This window comes from Prionailurus bengalensis, chromosome B3 (genome assembly GCF_016509475.1).
Source record: "Prionailurus bengalensis isolate Pbe53 chromosome B3, Fcat_Pben_1.1_paternal_pri, whole genome shotgun sequence".
In the NCBI taxonomy this organism is placed as follows: domain Eukaryota; kingdom Metazoa; phylum Chordata; class Mammalia; order Carnivora; family Felidae; genus Prionailurus; species Prionailurus bengalensis.
Window position 1 is genome coordinate 114,105,595 of NC_057355.1, and position 16,276 is coordinate 114,121,870.

General features: G+C 44.0%; 1 protein-coding gene across 13 annotated transcripts in view; it reads right to left on the minus strand.

Moving 5' to 3' along the window:
* Positions 1-16,276, minus strand: part of TMEM229B (transmembrane protein 229B) — a 39,941-nt gene that overhangs the window by 19,838 nt on the left and 3,827 nt on the right. For 5 of the 13 annotated variants that reach the window (XM_043556424.1, XM_043556420.1, XM_043556422.1 and 2 more), the window contains exon 1: positions 4,572-4,723. The exons of 4 other annotated variants lie outside the window; for them this stretch is intronic. The gene's annotated coding sequence lies outside the window, so the exon portion shown is untranslated. Of the gene's footprint in view, positions 1-4,571; positions 4,745-13,862; positions 13,885-16,276 lie in introns of those variants that run through there. 4 more of the 13 variants (XR_006293418.1, XR_006293419.1, XM_043556418.1 and 1 more) reach the window with 4 other exon arrangements.

Below are 16,276 nucleotides of genomic sequence, written 5' to 3' on the forward strand. Positions count from 1 at the left end.
TCAACAAATATTTATCAAGCACCTGCTGAAGGCCAGGCACTGAACTGAGTGTGAATAAGACAATGCTCCTGCCCCCTTGGAGCTCACATCTCTGTGGGGAGACAATGATTAGGCCAGCTGACACGCCGTAATGTCTAATAATAAGCCACAAAGAAGGGGAGATGCCTGGTGAGGACAGAGAAACTGGATGTGGAGAGCACGTCTTAAACTTCTCTAAGGAGGTAGCATTTGGGCATAGATGAGAAAGATGCAAAGAAACCTTTCTTTCTTTCTTTTTTTTTTTTAAGTGATTTGTGTGTGTGTTTGAATGTTTATTTATTTATTTTGAGAGAGAGAGCTCAGGGAAGCAGCAGCAGCAGAGAGAGAGAGAGAGAGAGAGAGAGAGAGAGAATTCCAAGCAGGCTCCACACTCAGCATGAAGTCCAACGTGGGGCTCGACCCCACCACCATGAGATCACGACTTGAGCTGAAATCAAGGGTCAGACACCCAATTGACTAAGCTACCCAGGCTCTCTGCAAAGAAGGCTTTCAAAGAGCTCTGGGAAAAGCATTCCAGGCACAGGGAATAGTAAGTAAAAAGACCCTGAGGGAGGAGCAAGCTAAAAAACAAGTTTGAGAAACAGCAAGGCCAGAGCAATTAAAAAGTGTAATTAAGGGGTCAAACGTTCCCTGCCCCTCATTGCAAAAGTCATCTGGTGGTCCCTACAGTGCCAGCTGGGCCATGGCAAAGCCCCAGTTGCCAAGGGGACATGCCCAGCACAATTGCCTTGTGGGCAGGGGCTGGAAGGTGCAGGTCCCAGTCAGCTTTGGCAATATATTTATTAACAAATAAAAGTAAAGTTAAATCTTTTGTTGACTGATGGCCTGGATTTTCCACCTGTTTCCCATCAAAAGAATTTAAGTAAATTTACTAGGCCTTCTCTAACCTGATTATTTCACTTTAACAAGAAAGTAAATGTTCCTTTTTAACTCCACCTAGTTTGTTAAGTTTTCTGTCATCTGAAATCAAGAAAATCCTGACTAACACAAGTAATTTTCCCCCACCTGGAACATACCTTTTTGGCATGAGAATCACGTATCTGAGCACCACCTGCCCACCTCTGCCACCATGCAGACCAGTGGCTCTGCCCTTGCACACAGTTGGGAGAACTGAGAATAAGGTCAGATGCCTAGCTAGCTGCGTCCCTCTCAGCAGGATGTCTATAGTTTTGGGGGCTCCAAACCTCCCTTCTGGGTGCTGCCCAGACTTTGTCATTTCCCCTTTCACCACACATGACCCTTGCCAGCAACCTAGCGTGCCTTGACTCTCTTCCACAAACTGGATATGGGAAAACTAATAGTGCAAGAACAAGTAGTGCACAACTAGATTGTTTTTCTATAAGCTCTAGAACAGCATTGTCCAATTTGATAGCTACATGTGGCTATTTAAATTTAAATTTACTAAAAATGATAAAATTAAAAATTGCATCCCTCCATTGTACTAGCCACATTTCCAGTGTTCAGCAGCTACATGTGGCTAGTGTCTACCATATTGGACAGTGCAGATATACAACATTTCCATCATCACACAAAGTTGTATTGAGCTGCACTGCTCTGGAGCTTATCCAGGGTGACCAGAAGGCTGCCAAACATACAGACCTAAAACTCAGCTACATTTTCTTGCTCTTGGAAAAGCTTTTCTTGTGAATAGATACCCCTGCCCTTCCTCTCTTCCTCAGGCTCAGGCCTAGTTAACCATTGTTAAGATGGGGGGGGTGGGGGGAGGGTGAACCATTGTTTTATGAAAGTCTCTGTCCACTGTGACTTATATCCAAGAACCAGGAGAGGGCTCTTGCTGAATGAGGTCAGCCCCTGCGTCTCTGGCTATAACTCAGTCTAGGGGTGCTGCCTGGAGTGTTTAAAAAGTCCAGATTGTTTATTGGGCACCTCCTGTGTGCCAGGCAGCTTCCACACAGAACCCCTCACAAGTCTGGGATGGAGGCATTAACTCAGATTTACTCAGGAGGGGTTGGAAACTCAAAGAAGTTAAAGGGAGGGTCAAGTTTTTACTAGCACTTTTTTCTCTTACACCACTCAGGAGAGATGGGGATGTATGGACAGGAAATAGGGGACTTCATGTACCCACAGCAATGGGCCACCAACAGTTGACAGTGGGTTCTCATGTCAGCTGCCCCTCCCAGCATATTCAAGTCCACCAGGGCCTTGGGAGAGCTGCCTCCAAGGGTCTGCCCATGAAGGCCCAGTTATTGAAAGACACCACATTGAAACCACAGGAAGGCCACAATACAGAAGACAAACCTGAGAAGGTGGTAGGGGTTGGAACACAGACATGTGGCATTTCTCCTGGGCAAAGAAGGGAGGGGCATGAGAAAATTTTGTTATAGAAAGCTATATGAACCATGAGTTCCTTACCTTTGCCTCCCCATGTCCTGGGTAAAAACTCAACATATAGTAGGGACTCAACATCCAAGTGCAGAATGAGGAAAAAGGCAAGGCGCAGGTACTCCATGAGTGAGGGAGGAGGCCCGGCCAAGACAAGACTGAACAGCAGATGCACTGGGGGAAACACAGGAATGAGATGTACTGAAGGAGCTGTGACAGTTGCTGTCTGCTCTACATGTGACCCAATCTGAATGTCCCCTTCATTTAAGTAATGGCCCAGAGGAAAGGACAGCATACACCCGGCTGGGTCCTGACTGCAGCCAGGCACTTCCACCATGAGCGTAAGCCCTGCAGCCCTGGCCCTCCACTCAGCCTCTCGCTGGACAGCTCCATCTACTGTGAAAGCACTGAGCCTTGCATCATGTTCAAAATATGGCTCCAAACAGCACTTAGGCAAGAGTAATTAAAGGGATGTTATCGCAGTCAGTCTCTCATTAGCCACATAATTAGACTGGTGAAAATAATTAACATTCCTTTTGACAAAGGAAACAGAGGGCCCATTACATTCATTAGGACAACCTCAAACTAGCCTGAGGAAGGCTGAGAAGAGAACTCATCACCTCCCACCTCTGCACAGGACAGAGTCAGCATCAGGTAACACAGACCTGGTGATGAGTCCTGGCTGAGGCCTGGATGCCCCAACGTATGTGTTACAGATAAAAAGTAACAGCCACACATATTCAGAGAAGAAAGACTTGAAGGAAATGCATGACTATATCACTATGGCAGGACCAGGGGAATATACCTGCCACCCCCAAAGCCCCAGAAAATGGCAGAAGAGACATTTTCTAGGAAGAGTAAATCCATTACAGCACCAGAAAACAAGGAGTGATATGGGGTCCCTGAAGATGGAAGGCAAATGGGAATAAACTGATGGAGAAACCACAACCCCCAAAATAAAACCATGAAAAAAATAACAATATTAATAGTAACTGACACACAGCATATAAATATGACAGACACTATTCTTAGAACTTTGTATTATTTCATTTAATATTCACAGTAATCCTTTGAGATAAAAACTACTATCATCCTCACTTTATGAATAAGACTCAGAGTTACACAGCTTTCTCAAAGTCATGGTACTAATAAGTGCTGGGTTAGGATCTGAACCCAAGCAGGTGAGGCGAAGGGTTTTGTGCTCAGTCAGAGGAGCAGCTCTGGGGGCTCCAAGTTTGGAGCCAGCACACTGGGGGCTCATGAGAAGCCCTGAGTGATGGGTGATTGGATTTGGAGCAGCTGGGCCCCTATCCCACCTCTCCACCCATGTTTGTGTCCTGGAACTTGGGGTAGGGGGGCAAGGGACACCTAGACACCAGTCCCTAGCAGACACATCCCACCCCCTGTTCACAACCAGTGATTGGCATGGAACTAGGGTTCACAGAGTGGTGACTGAAAAATCTCACAATACAAAGAGAGGAACACATAACAAAGACTCACCAAACATTTGACAGAAACCAAAACTGCCAGAAAAGCACCAAATTTGAGAACAGAAGTTATAAAGAAAGCAAAATAAAGTTGACAGAATGAAACGTTTTTAAAGCACAATGAATATTCCCTGAGGGATGGGAAGGGCTACTGAATCCATGAACCAAAATAAGACTGACACCAGAAGAATGATAAAGATCTTACAAGTGAAGGAAATACACCATGGCTAACCCATTATCTGGGGATGAAAGAACAGAGTAACCTCATTAAAATTTTTCTTTATGTATTTCTATTTTTCTAAACTTCCTATACTGAATATATATCCCTTTGAGTACTGGAAAAGTTACTTTTTAAAATGTCTGGCGTGAGGTGGGCGCTCAGTAAGATTTGGTAGACCCTGCCCCCATGTCAACCCTTAGCCCTATCCAGGCCAACCCATGATTCACTGCTCCCCAGTCACACAATCCACACCCCCAAACTCCCGGTCTCTGTGCACATAGCTGCCCTCCTGGAGTGCCTTTATCTCTCCTCCCTATTTACCCATATTTGCCTTTTCTTCAAGGCCCACTCAAAGATTACTCGCATTAACAAAAGGTCCCTGAATCCCCCTCAACCCAAACTCCTAAGGGCACCTAATTCTCCAGGGTCATGGGACAGGTCTGGTTGAGCTGCCCTATGGGGTCATAGTGCTGACAACTTACCTGCCCTTTACCTTTCAGTGAGTCCAAGTCTGTTCTCCCAACTCTACTGTAGGCTTCTTAAAGACACCAAGAGGCATGAGCCTTCTTTTTATATCCCCCTGTGCCCAAGAAAAGCTGAGAAGCTTTCACAAGAACATGCTTACATGTCAGTTGAGTGAATGACGAATGAATTGCTCTTCCTGGTGGGAGTAGAAGTGGCAAACTATTGTGGAGATTTGGTTACTCAACAGGGTGGGGCCCAGCATGGCACATAGGTGGGGTGCCCCAAATGGGCCACCTGGTTTCATTCCAGACAGCTTTGAACTCCTACCCCTTGCCTAGGATCCAGAAATACCTGTAAACCCAGAGGGTATGATTGGTAAGTCTAAGGTCAAAATGTTGATGAGAAAGATATTGATATGGTCTTAAGGTATCTCCCACAGATTGCTTACTAGTAGTGAGGGAAAATTAGTAAGTGCACAGTGAAGAAATTGGACAACACCTTAACCAAGAGCTCTAACTTAACACCACATCATAAGGGGCAAATGGCCAGCCAATGCCTCTAGATGTAAGACATTGAAAAAGACGCAACATCACTCATGTAAATCCCAGTCAGGAGTGTATAATCCAGAGTCTAAACATGAGGCAACAGCAGACAAAATCCAAGGAGAAAAATATTCTATTTTTTTAAAAATGGGGAGGGGAGGCTATATTCTTCAAAAATGTCAATGTCATGGGGGCGCCTGGTTGGCTCAGTCGGTTAAGCATCCAACTCTTGATTTTGGCTCATGTCATGATCTCACAGTTCTTGAGCTTGAGCCCTGCATTGGGCTCTGCACTGACAGCACGGGGCCTGCTTGGGATTCTCTCTCTCCCTCTCTCTCAAAAATAAATAAACTTTAAAAAAAGTGTTTTTAAGTCAATGTCATGAAAGACAAAGAAAGACTAAGGAACTATTCTAGAGGCAAGGGGACTAAATGCAATATGAGATTCCAGAGTAGACCCTGTACTGAAGAGGGGAAAATGCTATAAAGGACACTGTTGGGTCAGTTGACAAAACTGGAATACTGCCAGCAGATTAGATAAAGTATTGTATCAATGTTCAATTTGCTGAAGGTTATATAAAACAATATCTTTATTCTTAGAAAACCCACACTGAAATGTTTACAAATAAAGGTCCCTCATTTAGGCAACTTAATCTTAAATTCCAAAAAAAAATTTAGACAGAGAAGGAACATAAATGATAAAAAAAAATGAGGCAAATGTTTAAAAAAGTGAATCTGGATAGAGTATTTGGGTGTTTTGTACTATTCTGGCAACTTTTCTGTGACTTTGAAATTACTTCCAAATAAACAGTTTGAAGAAAAAAAACAACAAAAGAGCCCCTTCCACTAGACAGGGTGTGGGGTAGGAGTGGAGAAGACATAGAGAGTAAATCCAGGGAGAACATCGGTCATCACATGTCTGCACTGGGCACAAATATAACCTTTTGGGTCTATTTTTATTACATATGGTTAATATTTTCTGGAGATGTTTTGACATCACTTCTGTCCACAAGCCCACCATAATGAGTCAGGTTGTATTTGTTAAACCACAGCCTTCTAGGTGTTTCACGATATTTCATTCCCCCTGCCCCATCACCACCAAATTCTGTAGCTAGTCCTATTCAGACTGCCTGACCTTAGGCCCTTAGGCCATATTCCTCCCTTTGGAGATCTCGTGCTGGCTTTCTGGGGTGCATGTCCCATTTCCCACACCCCACCACCATCACCACCACTGGACTCCAGAGTAGACTTTGCTCCCACCACACACACACACACACACACACACACACACACAGAGCCTCCCTCCCCAGGTGCCCTGTCATAGCTGGGTGTGGTCACCTTTAACACAGCCAGACAGCTGACCCAGTCTCTTTAAGCAGGCTCACTGCAGGCCACAGGGAATCAAGCAAACCATCACATTGTACAAATTCATTTATTAATTCAGAAATTAATATGATCTGATATGCATCTTTTATGGGCAGACTCCTCAATGCTATGTAGGTTGGAGTATGAAAGCTGAAACACCAGAGTGGGGCCAGTAGTTTTTAAAACATTGGAAATATACAATCTTGGAAATTCTACCAACACCAAACACCAGAAAACTAGTAATAATAGTAAATTACACTCTTACAGTGCTTTTTACTTAAATGAGCCCCTTCAAGTTCATCTCATTATTTATGCATTCATTCACACATTCATTAAACAATCACTCAGGATCTGTGTTGTGCCACCAGGGGCAGGCAAAAGCCACAGAGGTAAAGGCCCAACCCGGGCCACAGGAAGCTGCCATTCTACATGGCCCTGAATTGCCCAATTGGCCTGTACACACGTGCCTAGGGTGCCAGCCATGATGGGGCGGTGAAGAAAACTATTTGAAAGGACAGAAAATGAGAGAGTCAAAGAGAAGTTATTGTGACTTTGGTGCACCAATAGATTTTGCTGTTTCTAAAAACATGACTCTATATGATGACTCTATACTGATTTATGTGTAATTATTTATAGGACCATAAGCCCATGAGTGCTAAGGGCCTCTAAAGGTCTTATTCCAGCCCAAACAGTAAGTAGAGGTTGCAATCCTGAATGCCAACAAGGGTCAAGCAGCCAACTCAAATTAGTTAAGACTCAAGAGCTATTAAGAAAGCAGGACTGACAGGTGACTTTTTTGCATGGTTTTAACATATACTGAATTGTCTGGGAGTGCCATCACAGTGCAGTTAGAGGGGATACTATACTTTGTATTCTTTGAAATGTCACCAAGAGCAGTTGACCATCTGGGAAAATCACGTCAACCTCAGCAGCACCTCTCCTGGTATCTGAGTCACCCACACAACACACCTGGATCCTGTGGGTATTTGTGGCTGTTACATTCTCAGTGATTCTCTGCACAGGTTCCAGCATCTGACTTCTTCCTTCTGTTTTCTGTGTAGTTGTGCCTGAGCAATTACATACTAGAATACATGACACTGTATTATAACTAACTTTTCCTTTATTTCTCTGTTATATTACAGTTAGGGCATTATATTGATTTGTTTAAAAAACATGTATATATGTGGGTCATATTATTTAGGAATTTTATTTAGGGTGATCAGAAGGCATTATAAATATTTGCTAGATAAAAAGGGGGCACCATTCCAGATCATGTGCCCTTAGAAGCAAGAGAAACTATAGTGCCAAGGGGAATCAAGGGGTAAACAGAATTAGGGTGGCTTCAAAAGATAAAACCCACAGAAGAAACTCAATGGTCTCTTACAGATATTGACATGAGGATCCTGAATGATGGGTATATAGACAATGTGGTCAACTGATGGGGCATAAGAAGAAAAGTATTCAATTGGGCACCTTTGGGAAATTTCATCTCCATATTTAATTTAAATTATACTATATCTCAGCATTTTCCTGCATAGTGACAATAGGTAAAAGACCACAAGTCATCCATAGGGGCCAGGGAAATGATAAATGGTTTAATGTCTGGAGGCAAAGATGTATTTAGAAGAAGTCAAAGAAACAGGTGCCAGGCTTGGTCTGGGGAATATCTTCTTAATGGATGAGAAGATGAGTAAACAGTATATAAGAGGATGCTTAAGGATATTTATGGAAAATGCTACATTGTGAGGAATCATGGGCAGGAATAGGGATAGAGAAATGATCTCAGAGGACCTCCAATAGGTTAAAAGGCAGACCAGAAATATTTAGGGCTCAGATTCTGAGAGGGATGGTTATTTAATGGCGGGGAGGGGAGGATGTGGTCTAAATTCCCATAAGCATGCCCATCGCTGTCAAATAGGGACAAAGGGCTTAAAAAAAAAGATGTCTTTCAATCAAGAGGGGATACCTAACTGATTCATGAGTCGTCCCCAATCTGAGGACACCCAGGGCCTGGGAAGAAAGGAAGGGAGCAGCCTGCCAGCTTGAAGTGCCAAGGGAAGGTCCAGAAGCAAGGCTTTCTGAGCCTGGCTCTTCTACAAACACTCCCAACTCCATCACTTCTCAGTTTCCTCATCAAAAAAAAGAGAGAGAGAAAAAAAAAAAAGAATAAAACACAATGGAGTGGCACCTGGCTGGCTCAATCAGTAGGGCATGTGACTGTTGATCTTGGGGTCCTGAGTTCAAGTCCCACACTGGGGACAGACATTACTTTAAAAAAAAACCACAATGGAACACTTTAGATTCCATCATTGTACATCTTTCTATTGTTTTCAGGCTATTCCAGGAGTGTGTGTGTGTGTGTGTGTGTGTGTGTATACACACACACACACACATATATATATGTATACATATATACATATGTATATACATATATACGTGTATACATACATATACATATATATATGTATACATATATATATATATGTTTTTTTTAATGTCAGGTCAAAGCAGATATAGGGATTTACAAGCATTTTGACTCACACATGAGAAGGTGTATCACTTCCTAAAGGAAGTAGAGGGACCAGGCTCACTTGGACTCCAAAGAAACATCCAGATGTAGGAAGTGCATCCAGGAACCAGTTTACATGGGTCTCTGAGAGCTGATTCAGCCGACAGGGCATCAGATGTTGAAATGAGCTGCAAACACCCAGTAGGTAGCTCCCACTTTGAGGACACACCAGTTCATGCCAGAGTCAGGGAGGTGGGAAGAGGAAAGCATTCTTGGTTCAGGAGTCATGCAGGGTGTCTAAGTGAGGCAAGTGAGGCAAAAAAGGCCCTTGCCTCAGACACAAACTTCAATGTGGTGCCAACAACACTTACAAATCAAGATGAATGATCTCATAATGCAATATTTTTAAAAAATCAAATTGGTAAACGAAGGCACTGGCTGTCATGTTGGAATCAGGGCTGGGATTAGGGCAAGGCCAGAGGCAAAGGTAATGTGAGGTTCTCTGATGTCAGAAGAGTCTTGCATAACAAAGGCCAGTCCCACCCAGAATGCCAATAGCACCTCTGTGGACTAACACCAAACAGCATTACAATCCATTTTCCAAATTCAGAATTCAGAATCTTTTAGATTTTCTAAGAAGTAGTATAGAACACAACCCATGCATTACGTAATCCCCACAGCAGGGTCTGGGGCAGCACCCTCAAGTAAACACATAAACATTTTTGTGGCCACATCTATGAATAGTCACACTCTGCACAGCAGATAAGTCAGATCAGGTTTTGCCATTATAGGAGTTAAAGAAAAGCTTTTGGTTTTTGAATGTTTTGGATTTTCAAACTTCAGATAAAGGAGTGTGGGCCTTAATGGCATTACATTAGGTCTCTCAAAGATAAAAGGCAGCAGACTGGACCCAACCTTTTGTTAAAACTTGTGCAGAATAGAACACTGCAAAGTCCTCACTGGTGATCACCCAGAAGAAGGTGATTTCTAAAAGTCAGTCAAACTCAGAGCAGACTTACAGCAGCATTTCCCATCAGTCAACCAACTGATAGTAAATCCATTTTGTGTGTAAAACCCTGGGCAGAATCCTGGGAGGTAAAAAGACATACAAGACACAGTTCCAGCCCTCAAGAGCTTGAAAGATTAGTGGGGACAAGAAGGTAAACATAAATCATGATACACTGAAAACTGAAGGGAGTTAATCCACACCCACAGTTTAAAAATGTCGAAACCATTAGTGGGTGGGAGGGGGGATGGGTTAAATGGGTGGTGGGTACTAAGGAGAGCACTTGTGATGAGCACTGGGTGTTGTATTAAATGATGAGTCACTAAATTCCACACTTCAGAAGAGATTCATAAATATGGAGAACAAACTGAGGGTTACTGGAGGGGTTGTGGGAGAGGGGATGGGCTAAATGGGTAAGGGGCATTAAGGAATCTACTCCTGAAATCACTGTTGCACTATATGCTAACTAATTTGGATGTAAATTTTTTAAAGAATAAAAAATAAAATTAAAAAATAATAACAAAATTAATTCCACACCTAAAACTAATGTTTCACCATATGTTAACTAAGTGGAATTTAAACAAAAACTTGGAGAAAAAAAGTGTTGAAACCAAGGTTCAGAGAGGTCTCAGGTCTCGCATAAGTTAGCAAAGTTAGCAACAGGCATTTCATGGCACAGATCAGAATCTGGGTTTGCTAACTGCCCTCCACTGCTCTTTGCCGAAAAGCACATAATAAACTGCCAATTTAGTGATGAAATTCCAAGAGGAGTATAAGATCCCAGCTGAAGTGGTTTGGGTCCAATATACCTTTGCAGCAAAAATGAGGTCTGACTTTGAAAAAGGACTTTGATTTGGGGAGGCAGAAAAGCAGAGGGCCCTCTGGGCAGGGAAACAATATATGGGCAGGGTAGCCATGCAAGAGTATGAGCCTCCTGTAAAGGACATAGAAGGAGCTATTGGGAAAGGGAAAGGGAAAGGCAGTGCATGGAGACCTTGAATGCCGGAATGAAGAACCTACGCTGATGCCCCTAAGGCAGCATTTGCCAACCGTTTGCTTTCCACCTCATGACTTGCCATGACTGCCCACCACCCTTGTGGGCGGACAGAGTGGAGTGGTTTAAAAGAGCATGCCCTGGGCTCAGATTCTTTCCATCTGAATCCTGGCTCTGATGCCAACTGTGTGACCTTGGACAAGCTGTTAGACCTCTCTTTGTTCAGTTTACTCATTTGTAGGATAGAAATAATATAAGTGTCTCTCCCATGAGGGTTAAATGAAAGAGCATGTTTATGGTACTGAAAACAGTACCCTGCATTAGGAGTACTCAGTTAAGTGTTAGCTGTTGTTAACTATTTTTATTTAAGTTAAATTTTTAGTTTACTATGTACTGCAGCTGTATCCTGAGCAATAGTAGCCATGAAGTCACGGGCTTCTCATGACAGTTATGGTTTTGATGACACACATGTATCAGGAGGTTGAATCTAAAGTCCTAATTAAGGCACTGAGGATAGCAGGTCTGACACTTCCAAGCCCGTGAGAGGGGCTTCAACAGAATGGCTCAGGAAGCTTGATGTCTGACCCTGCAACTAGGAGGGCATCTGCCTGGCACAGGACCAGCATCTAATCACCACCTGAGGCACATAAGGTGAGAGACACAGACTGGCCATTTGCTATCAGAGGAGCCAAGGCAGACGGCTGAGCTGGGGGTTCAGCCTGCATTCCCAGCTTCACTGCACCAAAGGCCACACAATTTCTTCTTCTGGCTAATGGGGCCACATGCAAGAGAAGGCTGGCACGAGACCAGAGCAGGTCTTGTCCAAGAGGGCCAGGTGGACAGACTGCAGGACCTTAGCTGGAAGAGGCTGGAGGCAAATCACTGGGTTTTAGGAGCTGAGGAAAGAACAATCATCTAGAATAGAAAGGAAAATTTGCTCTTTTCAAGACAACTGGAAGTGACTGATCCTAGCAAGTGGTGGGGGAGGAATCTCTGAGAAACCCATGAATGTGGCCATAAAGGAGAATCGGCACTACATACCTGCTCTGCCCAGGAAGCTGGAAGCCAGCAGACCACAGGCCTGGCCAAGTGAGCCCTTTCCTGTCCCTCTCAGTCCAGTGACAAAGGACTGGACATATTAACTACTGATCTGAGACTACGTTTTGTGACTTAAAGTGACCACAGGACCTTCTACCGCCCAAGAATGACCCAAAAAGTTATGGGGTCTGACTGAGTTTTCATCCCAAGGCCGGGAAAGAATGAATCCCACTGAATAAGCATAAAAGGACAGTGGAAGACAAAATAAAGTCACTTTGTAAGTACACCCCCGATGAGTCTTGTTTCTTTACACTCATTAGAAACACAGCTATTAAAATGAAATGTTTTGTCCCTATACCAACTGAAACATCAGTTTCTAATTAATTTCTAACATCTCTCACATTCCCAGTGGTATGGTAACCACCACTGGAAATAACTGGTATACAGGCAGTAAGGAGTTAAGGGGGAAAGCAAGGCAGGCAGAGGCAGAACTTACCATTGGCTTGGTAGGTTCAGTGGGAACTCATTTGCTCCTCAACCTTGAATACGATTAAATGAAAATAGATGTTGTACCAATGGATAGCAGAATCCAAGGATCCTTGGACAAATGGCATTGTTCAATGGGAAATCAAGATGGCCCAATTCCATGAAAAAAAAAAGCTGTGACTCCCTGAGTTCCTAAGCTGGGCTTCCAGGCAGAGTGAAGGCAGCAAGAGGAAGCATGTTCTCACTAACACTGAGTCATCTGGAAAGCATCAGCCAAAGTCCCCAGGTCCTGAAGGCTTAGGGGGGATCCTGGGTTGAAACAGGCCCTGGAGTCTGCCAAATCCAAGTGCAGAATGTGAAACATACACCAATACACAACTTCCCTGCTGCCTTCACTTGGGAACAATTGGAGGATGAGGGGAGTGTGAAGTTTAAGTTTTAAGACAAGATAAAAGGGATGCCCCCCTCAGTTTAGGGGATGGTGTATACAGGGTAAAAAGATGCTACCTCTTAGCTGCCTGACTTAAATGGTCAAAGGAGGAATGACCTGACCCAGTCCCGCTTTACAAGACGGGACTTGCTCCTGCACTGACTTTGTCCCTTAATTTCCAAGTTGGCTTCTTTCTCCTTCAACTCCACCTCTGTTCTCCCAGCTCTGACTTCCTACAATTCCAGACCAGCTAAGTTATTTCCGAAGAAAGGACCAAATTATCCAGACTCTACTGGATCAGCCAGCTTTATTGCTGGAGGACATATTATAGAACCTCTCTTCCAACATTCTCATTTTACATATAAGGAAACTAAAAGCCAAAGCACTCACACCATGTGCCCAGAGTCACTGAGCTGAGAGAACCCAAATGCCTGCTCCATTATACACCATCATGCTAACTTTCAAAGAGAGGTAAGCTTACCTCCATGGGCCACCATCTCAACCTTCATTCCTCTTCCACAAACACCTCAAAATGATAGAAGAGTTCGAATTAACTTGCATGGGCGGGAGGGTGGGGAGGGGGGCGCTGCCTGGGTGGCTCAATCAGTTAAGCATCTGACTTTTGATTTTGGCTCAGGTCATGATCTCACAGTTTGTGAGATCAAGTGCTGCACTGGGCTCCACACTGACCGTGTGGTGCATGCTTGGGATTCTCTTTCTTCCCTCTCTCTCCACCCCTCCCCAACTCTCTCTCTCTCTTTTTCAAAAATAAATACATAAACTTAAAAAAATTAACTTGCCTAGAACAAACAAGGATGAAAATGAGGAGAACCACCTCAATGAACTAGCTGGTCACTTTGAAGGGAGTAATCAGTGGCCACAAATACTTTCTCGGAAGATCGGGATAGTCCAATGCTTGGTACGCTTTGAAGAGTATACCTGGGACCTCAGAGTCATAATCAGGTCTCCACAGCTGGACTATAATGATGAGCAGAGGAAGGTCCAGAAACCAGGTTGGAGGATGCAATCTGGAGTCGAGCATCTGCAAAGGTAAGCTATTATGACTAGTGGCAGTAGGGTGACAGAAAATGCTGCCCAGAGAGTCTGTTAAGCGAGAGAACAATTTTGGCATCAAAATGAAATGGGGTTTATGAGATATATTCTTATGCCAAGCAGAAAGTCTGTTCCCCTTATAGTAACTCCCAGGCCATCTGGTCTACTTCCTCAGTGCAGGGTACCAACATCTCTCTCCTTCCTGAACATTCACTGGGATGTTGTTTTTCAAATAAGAATCTACTTCCATCTCCTTTTAACTAGCTGTGTTTACTCCACATCAGCTCTCCTTCTTATGTCTAACACTATCTCCACATTCACCTTCTCCTCAGCATTTGTTCCATCCTTTGATCCAAAGTTATAGAATGCAATAGAATCAGACTGATCTCGGTTCAAATCCCAGTTTGGACACTTGCTAGCTGTGTTACATGTGCAATCACTTTATCTTTCAGAGCCACAGTTTTTCCAGCTGTAAAATGAAGATAATTAATAGTAGCTATCTCAATGCTGTGAGAAAAAGAGAACTTATGTCAAGTGCTTAGCCCAAGGCCTGGCATACAGTAAGTATGGTGGCTGACACTGTTATCGTTCTTGTGATCACTGAAGCCAGCTGAAGCTCCATTTGTGGAATTAAGGCTCAGAGGGCTGCAATTGGCTGTCCAAGGTCACACAAGTGAGCCAGGGAGGGATCCAAAATTCCCTGATTCTGGAAGCCTTTGCCAATCATCAGCTCCTGCACAAACGACATCATTGCCCAATGACCTAGAAATCTGAGTATCTGATCACATCCAAGTACCACAGCTGATGATTTAACAAGCACTCACCATGTGCTAGAAAACGGATCAGGCTCTATGAAAGCCTCAAGGCATCTATAGGTCAGCATAAGAAAGCCATCTCCTTGTTTGTAACAGGTAAAAACACAATTACAACACAAAAATCTGAAGCTGCTCCTGGTGTTACCCAGTGCCGACAATATTTCTCGTCCATGTTTAAGAGGGTAGTTGAAAGTAAGACCAATGCCCTGGATACCTTACCCCTGGCTTTGGAAAGGCCTCTTTGGGAATGAGAGGGAGGGGGAACCTACAGACTAGAATGGGGTCTGGCCAACGCAAGCTATAAAAAAAGAAGATAGGGGTCGACAATAGGCTAAAAATAGGTCCCTGCCATTGCTCCAAAGAACAGCGATTATTGTCTCTAAGGTGGGCTTCTTGCTGCACCAGGGCCTGTCCCTCCATTGACCGTGCAAGCACTGAAACCGTGGGGCCCAGGAAGCACATTTTATCTTGAAGCATGAATCACCCTTCAGAAGTCCAGAAAAGAATCCTCTCTTTGTGGCTCTTCAATCTCCTTCTTGGCTGGCATCCCTAGATCCTCAGGGCTGGTATCAAGGCCTTATGAAAATTCAGGGTGAGTGACCTTTCTGATGGAAACAGACCATTCCAGAAACTCATGTGACGGGTTGCCTCTTAAAAACTGAAAAGAAACAATGAATGAACAAACCAGCTAGAAAGCATTCATCATTCAAGTCCAACTGCGGAAGCAGTCAGAAATGGCTAATCCAGTGTATTCTGAACGCGGGGCTCCCAAAGTAGAAAGGAATGGCAGCAAGTGCTCTCAGATTATGCCTCCTGATCTATTAGATCTCCCTGCATTAGGTAAGGATTTGACAATGCGAGTCTTATTTTTTTAAACTGTTGTACTTCTAAAGGATGGAGCAGCAGGAAGGAGCATTCTGAGACCCAAGTCTTGTCCATGTGGACTGTTGGCCCTAATTTCAAGGATGCTGTCCCTTCTACAATACCAGTCACACTAGAGCCAAGAGCCCTGAAAGGATATCAAACCCTCTGTTGGGGAGCCAGCAGAGTAAAGGATAATGGGGAGCTGGATGTTCAGAAATTGGCAATAGCTTTGGTTACTCCTCAGATTGCCAGACAGGACTGTGACTGACCCCAAAGATAGAAGCACCAACATCAGAGGAGGGTAGAAAGCTACCTTTCAGAGCCATCCTTTGAAGGAGCAGGGGACCAATACCACTCTGTGACCTCAACCCCACGAAATTTATATATAGGAGGATTGATGTTAAAATGAACATTGAGGACAGCCTTAGGGTGGAGGAGAGTGGGAGCCCACACCTGCAGGAGGGGTGTGAGCACAGGGAAGGGAGCAGGCCCTCCTTTTCATCTGGGGATGAGACATTACTTATTCAGCTTCAGCTCTATCTATGGATGTGAGTTGCAGGGGTAAAAGCCACTTCCTTTTCCTTAAATCACAGCAGCATGGAGCATCCCACAGTGCAAAGT